The following is an 18,720-nucleotide window of genomic DNA, read 5'->3' on the forward strand; positions in this document are numbered from 1 at the left end:
CACTACGGAAACCTGTTATTTTTTAATATATTTTTGCAGATAATACAAAGTTGTGTAAGATGATTAGGTCAGTGTAGGATGAAATTGCTTTGCAATGGAATTTCCAAAAGAAATGGGGGAATGAGCTGGTAAATGATATTTAATATTGGTAAATGTAAGGTTCTACCTTTTGGAAGTAAAAATATGCAGGCTGCCAATAATTTAAATGGGACTAGACTAATAAGATATTAGCAGACATAGATGCAAGGGAAAAAAAGCATAAATATATCGCTACATAAATCCCTGGTAAGACCTCACCTTGATTTTGGAGTGCAGTTCTGGGTACCAATTTTAAAAAGGGACATTGCAGAATTAGAAAATGTTCAGAAAAGGGCCACAGAACTAATAAGGGAAATAGATTATTTAAACTATAAAGAGAGGTGAACCAAATTGGGTCTTTTTACGCATGAGATGTGACATGATTACTTTATATAAATATATTCAAGGCCCATACACAGAAATGGTGGAAGCTCTTTTTATTCAAAGGCAGTTGTTTGTAACAAAATGGACACAATTTAAGGCTAGAGGAAAGGAGATTTCTTCTCCAACAACTTAAACGTTTATTCAAGGTAAGAGCAATCAAATTGTGGAACACCTTGTGACTGTCAATACATTTGATCAATTATAAAATGGCTTAGATACAGTTATGGCTAAAAACAGAATTCAGGGATATAATTGCTTGTGTTATATGGTTAGGTTTTCTAATTGTTTAATGTAAGTTCAATTGTCAGCTTCTTTATTGTAAATCAGGTAGGATTTGTTTAGGTTGAACTTGATGGACTTCTTAACCTCATTTATTGTTATTATGAGTTCCATATCATAGCTGCCCTTGATAAAAAAAACTTACCTTTTTAATAGTGAATTCTCCTTTCCTCTAACCTTAGTTTCAAATATAAACTTTCATGATTTAGATACAGCATGCAGTTTAAAAAAAAAATCCAATTTCCGTCTATTATAAAAATGTACTTTGATTTTTTGGTATCCTTTGTTGGAGTCAGCTCCAGAGCAGAAATGCAGTACTAGGAGCTAGCTTAGCACCTAAGTTTATAAGTGCAGCTCCCAATCACCATCTAGCTTTTAGGAATGTATTTCAGCTCCTGAGCCTACCTAGGTTACTCTTCAACAAAAAGATACCAAGAAAACAAAGCAAATTAGATAGTAGAAGTAAATTGGAAGTTTAAAATATCATGCTCTATCTGACCTATGAAATTTAAATTTTGTCTTTATTGCCCCCCCCCCCCCTCCACTGCTGGACTGCCCACTCACCACTTGGTTTTCCCTCCATCACCTCCCACCGGCACCAACAGTGTCATCATCTGTAATGATCTGGCATCTGCCTTAAAGGGACAGTCTACACCAGAATTATTATTGTTTAAAAAGATAGATAATCCCTTTATTACTCATTCCCCAGTTTTGCATAACCAACACAGTTATATTAATATATATTTTACCTCTGTGATTACCTTGTATCTAAGCCTCTCCGGACTCCGGAGTGTTTTTGACAGACATGCAGTTTAGCCAATCAGTGCAGACTCCTAAATAACTCCACAGGAGTGAGCACAATGTTATCTTTATGACACACATGAACTAATGCAGTCTAAGAGGCATATTTAACAAATGCCTGTCGGACCTGATCCGACAGTGCGTATCAGGTCCGACAGATATAGCTGAATGCGGAGAGCAATACGCTCTCCGTATTCAGCATTGCACCAGCAGCTCACAAGAGCTGCTGGTGCAACGCCGCCCCCTGCAGACACGCGGCTAATCGGCCGCCAGCAGGGGGTGTCAATCAACCTGATAGTACTCTTTAGACCGCTGCTTCATAACTGGTGTTTCTGGCGAACCTGCAGGCTCGCCAGAAACACAGGGCCTCAAGCTCCATTTGGAGCTTGATAGATAGGCCCCTAACTGTGAAAAACTTTCAAAATGCTCTGAGCTAAGTGGCGGTTTTCAACGGGTTAGAAATCAGTTTGACCCTAACTAGGTTTAGCTTTTCCAAAATACCACCAAGGGAACAAAGCAAATTTAATGCTAAAAGTCAATTGGTAAGTTGTTTAAAATTTCATGCCCTATCTGAATCATGAAAGTTTAGTTTTGACTAGACTGTCCCTTTAATATAGAATTGGAGCACCGATTATGCTCCGGTTCCATATTCAGGCAGACTCCTGATCTAATAACAAAACAACAATTATTTATATAAATATTTTAAAAGTTTTAAGGGTTAATAGGTATATGGTATATGAGAAGGTGTTTGAATGGAAAGGGCTCTAATGTACATATACAGACATATACATTTATGCACATATAAATACACACACAAATATATATATATATATATATATATATATATATAATACAACACACATAAAGTCCAGTACTCACAAGCTTTCAGCTAGGATTAAAAAGCAAAACCAGAAGAGTTAGTTACCTCATTTGGCCAGGTACCACGTTAAGGTCTGTTCCACATACCTGGGTCCCTAATACAGCCACACAACTATAGCCATACACACAAATGCAAGCTAATAATCAAACAAACTGGGAACAAGTCAGGGTTCATAGACTTATGTAATCACCCTGGGCATAAGCAAAATCAGGTAAAAGGACAGCACATCCAGACTGAACCGGGTACACATCCCATGACCCATAAACAGGCTCAGCTTTGGTTGCTATGACACTCACATAAAGCTCCTCTATTTACAGAGTCACAGGCAGTTAACCCTGCCAGGGTGCAAGTCCTTAGGGAGAATTACAAAAACAGACAATACAACACACATAAAGTCCAGTACTCACTTACAAGCACTCATCTAGGATTAAAAAGCAAAACCGGAAGAGTTAGTTACCGCATTTTTAATCCAGTTTTGCTTTTTAATCCTAGCTGAGAGCTTGTGAGTACTGGACTTTATGAGTGTTGTATTGTCTGTTTTTGTAATTCTCCCTAAGGACTTGCACCCTGGCAGGCCAGGGGTTAACTGCCTGTGACTCTGTAAATAGAGGAGCTCTATGTGAGTGCGATAGCAACCAAAGCTGAGCCTGTTTATGGGTCATGGGATGTGTACCTGGTCCAGTATGGATGTGCCTCTCCCTAAGGACTTGCACCCTGGCAGGCCCGGGGTTAACTGCCTGTGACTCTGTAAATAGAGGAGCTTTATGTGAGTGCGATAGCAATCAAAGCTGAGCCTGTTTATGGGTCATGGGATGTGTACCCAGTCCAGTCTGGATGTGCTGTCCTTTTTCCTGATTTTGTGTGTATATATATATATATATATATATATATATATATATACCAAAGTCAATAGAATAGGCACTCCATAATCCGATATCAGCCTCCAGGGTGCACTCTCAGAAAAATATCCAAAAATAGAAATAGTGAAAAAAGGCACTCACTGGAAATAGTATAAAACATAACATTTAATAAATTACATTAAAAAGCATAACGTTTCGGGAACATTACTTCCCCTTTGTCAAATGCCTGATACCGCAATGAAACAAATACAAGGCAGTATACCAAACTCCCTAACCCTTCACCTTAAATAGCCATGTGTGTAGTCTCCTTAGAACGCTGCGTGCAGTGTCGAGGGGCAATAACGTCATCAGCGTGTGTCACGCCTTGACGTGTACTTGCAAAGGAGCGTAGAGGAGACCTGTCAAAATTCCCACCAATGGGCAGCGATATCGGTCTCCTGTCAAAACAAATTGGATAAACAACTATTAGAGCGATGCTCACACTTGCTATGTCAAGTCATCATATATCACATAATAGCAAGTAATATAGATGCCAGATAGAGTAATACACTGCACAGAGACTAGTCTAAATATAAATCTAAAAACAATCTAAAATATTACTTAACGTGATAAAGGACATAGTTACTAGATATACATATTATATACAGCTATACATGTATGTATGACAGAATGGGTCAATACTAGTTATATATGGGTTCCAACAATATTATTTCATTGCATGGAGAATGACAATATTATTAAAAACAATTATTACTATGTGTCATTATATATACATTAACCATTCATACATCCAAGAGTATGGTAGAAACCCAAATATCTGAGGACTTAGACAGTTAGAAATTAGTCTCATATTGATGGACCGTGACATTGGTCAAGGTGTGGGGAACATCCATGAGTTAAGTGTATCTTAATACCCTGCATAGAATGGTCCAAAATCCAAGATTGTATTCAACCCTTTTGGTGCTATGGTATCAAATGTGTAGATCCATCTGGTTTCCAATCTTAGTAACCGATTGCCCCTATTACCTCCTCTTGTCAGTGGTGGCACCTGGTCGATTAACATAGGTCTTAAACTAGAAACATTATGCCTACAGCGGGCAAAGTGGCGTGCAACTGGCTGGTCAGAGTCCCCTTTCACAAGAGCCTCCCTGATCACACAGCGATGGTTTGCCATCCTTTCCCGGAAAGTGGTGACCGTTTTACCTACATATACATATATACCTATGTGCAGGATAGTCTGTAATTGATCTTGTATCGTTTGTTGGTGTGTGGGTGCTGAAATGTATCACCTTTCAAGATACAATCGGTTACTAAGATTGGAAACCAGATGGATCTACACACTTGATACCATAGCACCAAAAGGGTTGAATACAATCTTGGATTTTGGACCATTCTATGCAGGGGAATGAGATGCACTTAACTCATGGATGTTCCTCACACCTTGACCAATGTCACTGTCCATCAATATGAGACTAATTTCTAACTAAGTCCTCAGATATTTGGCTTTCTACCATACTCTTGGATGTATGAATGGTTAATGTATATATAATTACACATAGTAATAATTGTTTTTAATAATATTGTCATTCTCCATGCAATGAAATCATATTGTTGGAACCCATTTTACTCACCTCTCTTCCTGACAATGGTGCATTGTGGGGGATGCTGCTCATTTCCTGCACTTCCTTTTATAGCCAGACTGGTGTGCATCATCCATGTGAAACAGGATGCAGTCTCAGAATTGTGATGTCATCACTTATTACTTAAAGGGCCTCTGTTCAGTATGCTTTGCCTTTGCGTTGTCTCAGACCTGTATGTGAGAGTTCCTGTGTATTACCTGGCTGCCTGACGTCCTTCCTGGTTCCTGATCCCTGGCTTGTTCCTGACTCTGCTGTTTTCCTTGTTGCTGATTCCGGCTCATCTGACTATTCACTTTGGCTCCTGACTCAGCTCATCTGACTACCAGCTCTGGTCTTGACTCCTGGCTTGTTTTTTGACTTGTGGACTTTTTATTATTTTTTGCTATTAATAAAGGTGTGATTATTTTTGCACTTCTCATCTCAGTCTGATTCCTGGCACCCTAACATTACGCAAGGCCCATGAATCCTGATGGTGCTAATAATCCACCTTTACCTGCCATCATTTCCAGGGTGGATGCACAGGATCACCGCTTGGATCAATTTGCACTAGCCCTGCAAACCCTGCTGACTCGCACTGCACATTTGGACCAAAGTGTCCCACAAGTTATGGCTGCTCCTGTTTCCGCTGCTGCACCTATGCCTACCAAGAGCATGTCCGGTTCTGCATCTCTACCTCAGTGATATGGAGGTGATCCTATTCAGTGCAGTGGGTTTTTGAACTTTGAGATGTTACCTCAGGCGTTTCCCTCTGACAGAGCTCTTTCTCATCTTGTTACTCTCTGACACAGCTCTTGCCTGGGCTAATCCCTTGTGGGAGACAAATAAACCTGTGATTTCAAATTACCCTGAATTTGTAGCCTCCTTTCGAAGGGTATTTGATGTTCCAGCTCGCATCTCCTCTGCTGCTAAACGACTCATGTCCATTCAGCAAGGTACAAGATCTGTTGCTCAGTATGCTATTGAGTTCTCTACGCTTGCCGCAGAGGTAGGTTGGAACAATGAAGCCCTTGTTGCTGCCTTCTTTCATTGGCTCTCTGATGCGATTAAAGATGAAGTTGCTGCCAGAGATTTAACAGAGGATCTCGAGGCATTGGTGTCTTTTTTGATCCTAATTGACATCAGACTCAGAGAGAGGCCCTCTTTCAAGGAGCGCTTGCGGAAGCCTCCTGTTCCGTTGTCTCCTACGTGTTCGTTCCCACCCATGCCTCCCTTTCCTCCCATGCCTCCTGGTCCCGAGTCACCAGGTGAGTCACCAGGTACTGCTGAGCCGATGCAGTTGGGATTCACGCATCTCTCCGCGGCGGAGAGGGCCTTTAGGAGGAGGGAGGGGCTCTGCCTCTATTGTGGGTTACAGGGCCACCTTTTGAAGTCTTGTCCTACATGGCCGGGAAACGCTCACACCTCAGGTCCTGTCGGGGGCAGACCTTGGGTGGTTTATCCTCGTCCCCGGAACCGCTTAAGGAGAAACCTTTGGTCACGGTTGTCCTTTCCTGGGTGGACTCCTCCATAGTCACTCAGGCTCTTGTTGACTCCGGTGCTGTGGGCTATTTCATTGACAGTGCTTTTGTATCAAAGCACTCCATTCCTGTTTTGCCTCAGTCCGTTCCGCTTGCTATTGAGGCCATTGATGGCAGGCCCCTTCAGCCCGCACTCATTACTCATGAAACTGCTCCATTGTCCATGGCTGTTGGGGCTATCCATTTTGAAACCCTCCAGTTTCAGGTGATAAACTCTCCACATTTTCCGGTTGTTCTGGGTTATCCCTAGCTCCAAAAGCACAATCCCAGTCTCTACTGGCGCAGGTCAGACATTTTGTCGTGGACCCCGCAATGTATTTCCACTTGTCTTCAGAAACCAGTTAAAGTCTTGTGCACTTCTTCAGTATCTCAATTGCCAGAGGAGTACCGAGAGTTCCTAGATATTTTTGACAAGGTGCGTGCCAGTATGTTGCCTCCTCACCGGTCTTACGATTGTGCCATAGACCTGCAAACTGGAGCCATTCCTCCTCGGGGCCGGGTTTACCCTCTGTCTTTTGCAGAGAATTGTGCTATGGAGGAGTATGTTGCCGATGCTCTGTCATGGGGGATCATCCAAAAATCCTGCTCTCCTGCAGGGGCTGGCTTCTTCTTTGTGAAGAAAAGGGTGGCGAGTTAAGACCATGCATCAATTATAGGGGTGTTAATCGTCTTACCATTAAGAATGCTTACCCTATTCTGCTCATTACGGAACTCTTTGACTGCCTCAAGGGAGCTGCGGTCTTTACTATACTTTAACTTGATTTGAGAGGAGCGTACAATCTCATTAGGATTAAGGAGGGCCACGAATGGAAAACAGCATTTAACACCAGGAGCGGGCATTATGAATATCTTGTAATGCCCTTTGGCCTATGTAATGCTCCTGCTGTTTTTCAGGAATTTATTAATGATGTCCTACGAGATATGTTGCAACAGTTTGTTGCGGTGTACTTAGACGACATCCTCATACACTCACCCACACTTGAGGCTCATCGTTCTGATGTTACATGGGTTCTTCAGAGACTACGTGACAATGGCCTGTTTTGTAAACTCGAGAAATTTGAGTTCCATCAGACTCAAGTAACCTTCCTTATCTCTGTTGCAGGGTTCTCCATGGATCCTGACAAATTATCTGCAGTCGTCAGTGGCCTCGCCTAGTTGGTCTTCAGTCTATTCAACATTTTTTGGGGTTCGCCAATTACTATAGAAAGTTTATTAAAAACGTTTCTTCCTTGGTCAAACCTATCACATACATGACCCGTAAAGAGAATGATCCACTCCATTGGTCACCTACTGCCATTAAGGCCTTTGATAGTCTTAAGACTGCCTTTGCTGCCGCTCCAGTTCTGGCTCATCTTAACCCTGTCCTGCCTTTCGTTCTTGAGGTCGATGCGTCTGAGACTGGAGTAGGTGCCCTCTTATCTTGACATCCTACGCCTGACGGTTCCTTGCATCCATGTGATTTCTTCTCTAAGAAATTGTCTCCAGCGGAGTGCAATTATGAAATTGGCGACAGGGAATTACTGGCCATACATTTGGCACTCAAGGAATGGAGGCATCATCTCGAGGGTACTAGCGTGCCAGTGCTCATTCTTACTGACCACAAGAATTTAACTTATCTATCTGAAGCAAAACGTTTGTCGCCTCGACAGGCCAGATGGGCGCTATTTTTATCTCGGTTTAATTATGTGGTCTCCTACCTGCCTGGTAGTAAGAATGTTAAGGCTGATGCCTTCTCTCGACAATTGGAGGAGTCTTTAGCTACTCCTGTTATACCTCCTGACCATATTTTGGCTACCATACGTACTAATTTGACTTCTCCCTTGGGGGGGGGGGATCCTGGCTGCACAAACCAATGCACCTCCTGAGAAACCTAGTGGTAAATGTTTTGTTCCTGAGAATCTTCAAACTAAACTTTTGCACACTTACCACTATCCTAAAGCCGCAGGTCACCCAGGCAAGAACCAAATGATTTGGTCTGTCACTCGACAATTCTGGTGGCCAGCTCTTCATTCTGATGTTGCTGTGTATGTTGCCTCCTGCTCAGTTTGTGCACAGAATAAGACTCCTCGACGTCTTCCTGTGGGTCTTCTTCAACCTATTGCTAATGGTGAGCGTCCTTGGACACATCTTTCCATGGACTTCATTTTCGAGCTCCCTGTTACCAATGGCAATACTGTTATCCTTATGGTGGTTGACCGTTTTTCTAAAATGTCACATTGCATTCCCTTGATGAAGCTGCCTACCGCTCAGGAGCTTGCTTCAATTTTTGCCCGGGAGGTCTTCCGTTTACATGGGTTACCCAAAGAGATAGTGTCGGACCGGGGTAGCCAGTTTGTCTCCAGATTTTGGCGTTCCTTTTGTGCTCAAATGGGGATCCAGCTTTCCGTCTACTTGGCATTTCACCCTCAATCCAATGGGGCTGCGTAACGGTCTAATCAAGCTCTGGAACAGTTCCTCCATTGCTATGTCTCAGATCACCACAATAATTGGTCTGAACTGTTACCTTGGACAGAGTTTGCTCATAATAGTGCTATTAATGCTTCCTCCAAGTTATCCCCATTCATGGCGAATTATGGGTTTCAACCATCCTTGTTGCCCGATTCATTCATGTCTCAGAGGGTATTCCGGCTTTGGAAGAGCATCTCCGGCAACTCCGTTCCTCGTGGGTGCAGATTCAGGATTGCCTTCATCGATCTATGCAGCGCCAAAAGTTCCAGGCTGATCGTAGGTATCTGCCCGCGCCTTCCTACCAGGTTGGTGAGAGAGTTTGGCTGTCCTCCCGCAACTTGAACCTTCATGTGCCTTCCAATAAATTGGCTCCCCGTTATGTTGGTCCTTTTCGAATACTCCGATGGGTTAATCCTGTGGCCTACACTCTTGACCTTCCTCCTGCTATGCGCATCTCCATTGTTTTTCATGTCTCCCTCTTGAAACCATTGGTTTGTAATTGGTTTACCACTGTGTTGCCTTGTCCCCGTCCTATCTTTGTTGACAACCATGAGGAGTATGAGGTCAGCAGCATAATTGACTCTCGTATGTCCAGGGGCCGTGTACAGTATTTGGTTCACTGGAGGGGCTATGGTCCGGAGGAGCGTTCTTGGGTTCCCTCCTCTGATGTTCATGCTCCCGCCCTCCTCCATGCCTTCCATGCCCATTTCGCCAATAAGCCTTTTGTCCTCCCGCGGGGGAGGGGTCATTGAGGGGAGGGTACTGTCAGGGTTTTTTCCCTGTTTTGTTTGCCATGTGCTGCTGGCAGCCATTTTACTCACCTCTCTTCCTGACTATCGTGCATTGTGGGGGATGCTGCTCATTTCCTGCACATCCTTTATGGCCAGACTGGTGTGCATCATCCATGTGAGACAGAATGCAGTCTCAGAATTGTGATGTCATCACTTATTATTTAAAGGGCCTCTGTTCAGTATGCTTTGCCTTTGCATTGTCTCAGACCTGTTTGTGAGAGTTCCTGTGTATTACCTGGCTGCCTGACGTCCTTCCTGGTTCCTGATCCCTGGCTTGTTCCTGACTCTGCTGTTTTCCTTATTGCTGATTCCGGCTTGTCTGACTATTTGCTTTGGCTCCTGACTCGGCTCGTCTGACTACGTGGTCTGGTTTTTACTTCTGGCTTGTTATTTGACTTGTGGACTTTTTATTATTTTTTGCTATTAATAAAGGTGTGATTATTTTTGCACTTCTCGTCTCAGTCTGATTCCTGGCACCCTGACACCCATATATAACTAGTATTGAACCATCCTGTCATACATACATGTATAGCTGTATATAATATGTATATCTAGTAACTATGTCCTTTAGCACGTTAAGTAATATTTTAGATTGTTTTTAGATTTATATTTAGACTAGTCTCTGTGCAGTGTATTACTCTATCTGGCATCTATATTACTTGCTATTATGTGATATATGATGACTTGACATAGCAAGTGTGAGCATCGCTCTAATAGTTGTTTATCCAATTTGTTTGACAGGAGACCGATATCACTGCCCATTGGTGGGAATTTTGACAGGTCTCCTCTACGCTCCTTTGCGAGTACACGTCAAGGCGTGACACACGCTGATGACGTCATTGCCCCTTGACACTGCACGCGGGCCCTTGGCATTCTAAGGAGACTACACACATGGCTATTTAAGGTGAAGGGTTAGGGAGTTTGGTATACCGCTTTGTATTTGTTTCATTGCTGTACGTTATGCTTTTTAATGTAATTTATTAAATGTTATGTTTTATACTATTTCCAGTGAGTGCCTTTTTTCACTATTTATATATATATATATATATATATATATATATACACATATACGGTATAAACAAACATATATATATATATATATATATATATATATATATATATATAAATATACAGTATATATATATACATACATACACACATATATAAATATATATATACACATATATATAGATATATATATATATACAGACACACATATACTAACATAGTAACATAGTAGATGAGGTTGAATAAAGACCGAAGTCCATCAAGTTCAACCTATACAAATCTAAAATATATACAAAAAGCTCCAGTTAAGCTTAAATAATCCCACTAAAAGGTGACCCATTTAAAACTAGCAATCATATCCATGAATTTTGTTTATAGACAGAAATGTATCCAAATAATTTTTAAATGTATCTAGGGTATTGGCATTCACTACCTCCTTTGGTAATGAGTTCCACACTTTTATTGCTCTTACAATGAAAAAACGTTTCCGTTGCAGGAGATTAAATCTCCTTTCCTCCAACTTTAAATTGTGACCTCTGGTCACAAACAATTTTCTTGGAATAAACAGAGCTTCTGCCATCTCTGTATATGGGCCTTGAATATATTTATATAAAGTAATCATGTCACCTCTTAAGCGCCTTTTTTCTAAAGAAAACAGACCCAGTTTGGCTAGCCTCTCCTTATAGGTTAAATTCTCCAATCCCCTTATTAGCTTTGTGGCCCTTCTCTGGACTTTTTCTAGTTCTGCAATATCTTTTTTTGCGATTGGTCCCCAGAACTGCACTCCATACTCAAGGTGAGGTCTTACCAGGGCTTTATATAGTGACAGAATTATGCTTTCCTCCCTTGAGTCAATGCCTCTTTTAATACATGCTAGTATCTTATTAGCCTTTGAAGCTGCTGCCCTGCATTGTGCATCCATCTTTAGCTTGTTATCTATTACTACCCCCAAATCCCTTTCCTCCTGTGTTTGGCTAAGTCTTGTCCCATTTAAATAATACGTTGCCTGCTGATTTTTACTTCCAAAATGTAGAACCTTGCATTAACCGTATTAAATCTCATTTTCCATTTACCTGCCCATACTTCTAATTTTTGCAGGTCCCTTTGTAACGAAAGTTCATCCTGCTCTGACCTAATAACCTTACTTAACTTAGTATCATCTGCAAAAATAGAGATGTCGCTATTTAATCCTAGCTCCAAGTCATTTATAAAAATATTAAAAAGAATAGGGCCTAGCACTGATCCCTGGGGTACTCCACTGATTACCTTTGTACAATCTGAGTATGATCCATTTACTACTACTCGTTGCTCCCTATCTTTTATCCAGTTATTTATCCACAAACTAACATTTTCAGCTATTCCCAGTCTCCTAATTTTGTGCATTAATCTCTCATGTGGCACTGTATCAAATGCCTTTGCAAAATCTAAGTATATCACATCAACTGATTCCCCTTTATCTATATTTTTACTCACTTCCTCATAGAATCTAATTAGATTAGTTTGACATGATATATTTCTCCTAAAACCATGTTGATTAGAACTCATAATCTTGTTTACACGAATATGCTCATCAATATAATCCTTTATAATCCCTTCAAATATCTTCCCCATTATTGATGTCAGACTAACTGGTCTATAGCTTCCTGGATCATCCCTACTTCCCTTTTTGAAGAGTGGCACCACATCAGCTTTACGCCAATCCTTGGGTACCATGCCTGAGGATAATGAGTCTTGAAAAATTAAGAGTAGAGGTTTGTCTATAACAGTGCTAAATTCCCTTAACACCCTTGGGTGTATTCCATCTGGGCCTGGAGTTTTATTTACCTTAATATTATCCAATTTGTTCCTGATATCCTCTATACATAAACCAATTAATGGTATGGGCTGGCATGTTCTATTTTGTTCCAAAGTGTCATCCAATGGTTCCTCTCTTGTGTATACTGAAGAAAAAAAACGGGTTTAGTATCTCAGCCTTCTCCCTGTCACTGTTAATCATGCTACCCTCCCCGCATTTTAATGTACCTATATTGTCTTTCTTAGATTTTTTGCTATTTATGTACTTAAAGAACCTTTTAGGGTTAGATTTAGAATCCTTTGCAATTAATTTTTCATTTTCAATTTTGGCTAATTTGATTGCTTTTTTGCATGCTTTGTTACATTCCTTATAAATATGGAATTTTGAGTCTGTACTATTTTCTTTGAATAATTTAAATGCCCTACGTTTTTTCCTAATTTCTCTTAACACTTTTATATTCAGCCACATTGGCTTGGATTTTTTATTTTTATTTTTATAACCATATGGTATTTGTTGATATTTATATTTATTTAACAAAGTTTTAAATGTTATCCATTTATCCTCTGTATTTTTATTAGAGAATACTTTGTCCCAATTTATAATACTGTATATATACAGTCGTATGCAAAAGTTTAGGCACCCCTGACAATTTCCATGATTTTCATTTATAAATAATTGGGTGTTTGGATCCGCAATTTCATTTTGATCTATCAAATAACTGAAGGACACAGTAATATTTCAGTAGTGAAATGAGGTTTATTGGATTAACAGAAAATGTGCACTATGCATCAAAACGAAATTAGACAGGTGCATAAATTTGGGCACCCTAACAGAAATATTGCATCAATATTTAGTAGAGCCTCCTTTAGTAGAAATAACAGCCTCTAGATGCTTCCTATAGCCTGTAATGAGTGTCTGGATTCTGGATTAAGGTATTTTGGACCATTCCTCCTTGCAAAAAATCTCCAGTTCAGTTAGGTTTGATGGTTGCTGAGCATGGACAGCCCGCTTCAAATCACCCCACAGATTTTCAATGATATTCAGGTCTGGGGACTGGGATGGCCATTCCAGAATATTGTACTTGTTCCTCTGCATAAATGCCACAGTAGATTTTAAACAGTGTTTTGGGTCGTTGTCTTGTTGAAATATCCAGCTCCGGCGTAACCTCAACTTTGTGACTGATTCCTCAACATTATTCTCAAGTATCCACTGTGTTCTTTTGCCGCCATGCATAACGCCCCTTGTTATGACCAAATAACTCAATCTTTGTTTCATAAGTCCACAGCACCTTCTTCCAAAATGAGTTTGTGGCATGTGTGCAGAAAAGGCTTCTTCCGCATCACTCTCCCATACGCTGAATTGTTGAACGATGCACAGTGACACCATCTGCAGCAAGATGATGTTGTAGGTATTTGGAGGTTGTCTATGGGCTGTTTTTGACGGATCTCACCATCATTTGCCTTTGCCTCTTCGATATTGTACTTCTGGCCTTAACAAGAACTGTGCCTGTGGTCTTCCATTTCCTCATTATGTCCCTCACAGTGGACACTGACAGCTTAAATCTCTGAAATAGCTTTTTGTATCCTTTCCCTAAACCATAATGTTGAACAATCTTTGTTTTCAGGTCATTTGATAGTTGTTTTGAGGCCCCCATGTTGCCACTCTTCAGAGGAGAGTCAAAGAGAACAACAACTTGCAATTGGCCACCTTAAATACATTTTCTCATGATTAGATGCACCTGTCTATGAAGTTCAAGGCTTAATGGGCTCACCAAACCAATTGTGTGTTCCAATTAATCAGTGCTAGGTAGTTACAGGTATTCAAATCAACAAAATGACAAGGGTGCCCAAATTTATACACCTGTCTTATTTCGTTTTGATGCATATTACACATTTTCTGTTAATCCAACAAACCTCATTTCACTACTGAAATATTACTGTGTCCTTCAGTTATTTGATAGATCAAAATAAAATTGCTGATCCAAACACCCAATTATTTATAAATGAAAATCATGGAAATTGTCAGGGGTGCCTAAACTTTTGCAAACAATTGTATGTGTATATATATATATATATATATATATATATATATATATATATATATATAGATAGATAGAGAGAGAGAGAGAGGCATATATATAAATATATTTATGAGAAAGAGTTTTGAGGAACAGCACACAAGACAAGTATTAGATTGTTCAGTCAATAATCTTCAATAATCTTCAATCAGAAATCTTCAAATGGTATACATCACAGAATAAATCAGTTTCCCCTTCTGGGTTTCTACTATTTTTAACCCCAATCACTATGAGGTAAGTGCCGCTAGAAACTTCTCTTCCCTCTCTGAGTCTCTGGAGTAGGGTAGTCTCTCTGTGAGTTTGGTTGTGTGAAACAGAAAGAAAAGGAAAAAGTGATAGTGCAATATTGTTTTTAATAAAAGTAATAATAGTATAACAATAATCTGTGCACTCATACTACATAACTTCAATGCAGAATGAGGTAACAATAACGCAAAGTGAGTTTACAGTTATCTGCTTTTGGGCTGGGAAATCCTGTCTCCAATCCCAACTTGCATACTGCTTATTTCATTTAGTATTCTAACAAATACACATAGAATTTAATTGTATTTACTGTATTTACAATTATTGCATATGTTGACTATTGGACTTGCTTACTATTATTATTGTCAATATTATTGTCATTATCATTATTATTATTTCAGTATTACATGTAACATTATTTAGCTCAACCCATAACTTTAGCTACACACAGTCATTTAAAATATTACCCTACACACCATATTTTTGCGCTAACTGCATTTCAAAGCTTATCCACTACTCTGTAGTTGGATATTCTACTTGGTTTACAACATATATATATACACCTGTGTATATATATATATATATATATATATATATAAAAATAAATATAACATTTTATCCTATGTGAAGAACATTGGAATAGAAATTATTCATAACTACCTTCGCTGTGTATTTAACTCCTGTCAGGTTATCTCGTGAGTGATAAGTGTTAGTTTTTTTCCAGCTTGCACTCTCCATTATCTATGGGGAGAAGAAGTTAGTGCAATCGCGATATCCAAAGTCCTGAAGTCAGTGCACGTCGGTTTTTGCTCACGTGCAAAACATTTATGTGTAACTTGTAATACATGTGTTAACCTGCATGCGTTAAAAGTTTACTTCTGGCTGTGTTTGCACATGGGCAAAAGTGCTAAATTGCACACCACTTGTTATCTGCCCCAGAGTGATTGCAAATATATGTGAAATAGTGTACCAGTTATCTGAAAATCCATTCAGAGTACCTAGAGGTTCCAAAATAGGACTAGAAAAATAGTAGAAAAGTGAGCCAAAAAAAGAAGTTTTTGGCTCCATAGAGTAAATAGGGCTCTTTTCGAGCAACCAAAAACCCGTTTGCAAGTGGGAAAATCAGCCAAAATCCCGCTGCTGTGATTGCGGCATATCAAAAAATAGTCTTTTCTGCCAAAAAAAAACGAAAACGTTGCTGCCAATAGATTGTGATCAAGGCCCTATTTACAGTTAATTCCTTTATTAGACTAATTGGTACAACACTCCATCTTTAATCAATAATCTATAGTAAAGGATACCGTGGGAAAAAGAAAACAGAATTTCTTTACAAGAACTGAACTTTTACCTTAATCGACTAAAGTTTTTACATGTTTTTCAAACTGATCCTGAAAAATCTGTAAAAGGTGTTTGATAAGGAATCTGGACAATACTACTAGAAGTAATGAAAATAAATAAATAATTACACAAAACCTTATGGTAGCGTTCCCTTTAAATTGGCTTTATAATGATACTTATCTGGGAAAAGAGACTGGCTCTTCAAAAGCGTACAGTTTATGAGGACGTTTTGGCTCTTGACAGTCTTCTTTCGTCTCTAAAATTAGATTTTTAAAACAACATTGAAGGAGTGTGTTTCCTGCCATTTCACTTCACCAGGTCTGCTTGAGTTCATAGTTGTTATAATAATGAGTTTGGAAAATATTCATTATCTTGAAGTGCTTTCCAAAAATAAGTCTTGAATTGTTTTTTTTGTTTTTTTTTTTTAAATAAAGCCATCTTATTGTATGTTATTTTGAGGTTTATGTTCAATAAAGTACATCCTATCCATAATCTTTAGCTAACAATTTTTTTTTCAGTATGCTTAGTGTGAAAATAGTGTAACAGCCTAAGGAGAGGGAAAATGTATCTTGAATTGGAAAATACTTCATAATTTATATATATTAAAAAATGGTGTTCCTTTATTAAGCTATCTAACATAAATAGCTGTAAAATAAATAAATACATTAATTAATGTATAAATAAGTACATTAATTAATTATTTAATTAAGCCGTTATTATGAATATATGTAATGTAAATACAGTTTGTTCCTATATCCAACATTATCAACCCTATATGTATATCAAATTATATAAATTCTATGTAGAACAGTGACATACATTTGCTTCATTCTGATCGGATACAATAAAAGGGACATTCTGGTTCATGGAAGCTACTACTGATAAAGAAAATTCAGCATCATAGAGGCAAGGCTGTTGCTTTTAATAGTGGCTGTTCAGCTATCACACAAAGTGTTGAGTGGCTAAAGCAATGAGGGAACAGCTAATTTATATGAGATCGTGTAGAACATAATAACAGCAGTGTTCCTATGATGTGGGGAAATCTACAATAATACTATTGTCTTTATCAGTTGTACAACTAATTTTATGTTATTAAATCTATTAGGAGAAACACAAAGAAATGTTCTTTCTCAATGTGTTAACCCCCACAGTTAAAGGGGCAGTAAAGTCATAATTAGACATTCAGTGATTTAAACAGAGCATACAATTTAAAACAACTTTCCAATTTACTTCTATTATTTAATTTGATTCCTTCTCTTGTTATCCTTTGCTGAAATGTTTATGTAGGTAAGCTCAGGAGCAGCAAATAACCTAGGTTCTAGCTGCTGATTGGTGGCTGCATATATATACTGATTGTTATTGGCTCATCTATGTGATTAGTTAGAAACTAGTAGCGCATTGCTGTTCCTTCAACAAATGATGCCAAGAGAATAAAGCAAATGTGATAGCAGGAGTAAAATTTGTTTAAAATTGTATGTTCTACCTAAATCATGAAATACATTTTTTGAGTTTCATGTCCCTTAAAACCTTAAATTCTGCTCACCCAATGCTCACTTCACAATGACCCTAAACCACAATCTCCCCCATTATAATTAACACTAATTATGTCCTCTCTTAAAGCAGATAATCCTAATGAGTGACCCATCCTACTAGAAATATCCCAAACTGTGAAAACCTGCACAGAATCCCCTAATGGATTTACATGCCTCATCTCTAAAAAATATGATTCCTCTTCAAAATAACACCTCTCTACACAATACACAAACCACTAACTCCAGTACCCATAAGACATCCCCTACTGCAAACTTTTATATCTACACTTTCTGACATCAGTAAACCCCATATATATGTGATCCCCTCCCCTACCAAAATGCTAACTATATATTCCTATATGATCCTTAATCATGCTTACAACAAACATGTGTACACTGCCTATTTATAGGGTAATCACATTAACCCTTCATCACTTATAAATTTCAACAATGTTACAGCGCCATCTGGCTATCAAACATATTTAGTACAACAACAAAAAATGCTCATTTAAAACCATATTACTAGTGCTAACAATGTAGTGACATACCATACAAGAAGCAACTGCACTATTATTCCTATAATATAAAAAGAAACACTATGAAATCTAGCTTCCAATTTAGGCCTTTAGGTACCATGGTTTCCAAAAGGACGCTTTCTGTTTTATTAGTAACTCTCTATTGCATCCTCTTCTCAGCTTTTCCACAATATGGGGCGAATTATCAAGTTTCGAATGGAGCTTGATGCCCCTGTTTCCGCGCGAGCCTTCAGCAGTTATGAAGACCACTGCTCCTTAACTGGTCCCCCTGCTCTGAGGCTGCGGACATCAATCCACCCAATCCTATACGATCGGGCTGATTGACACCCCCTGCTAGCGGCTGATTGGCTACGAATGTGCAGGGGACGGCATTGCACAAGCAGTTCACAAGAACTGCTTGTACAATAATAAATGCTGACAGCGTATGCTGTCGGCATTCATCGATGTCTGTTGGACATGATCCGCTGAGCAGATCATGTCAGACAGACCGATGATAAATTGTCCCCTATATAT

Source organism: Bombina bombina, chromosome 2 (genome assembly GCF_027579735.1).
Source record: "Bombina bombina isolate aBomBom1 chromosome 2, aBomBom1.pri, whole genome shotgun sequence".
NCBI classification, from domain to species: domain Eukaryota; kingdom Metazoa; phylum Chordata; class Amphibia; order Anura; family Bombinatoridae; genus Bombina; species Bombina bombina.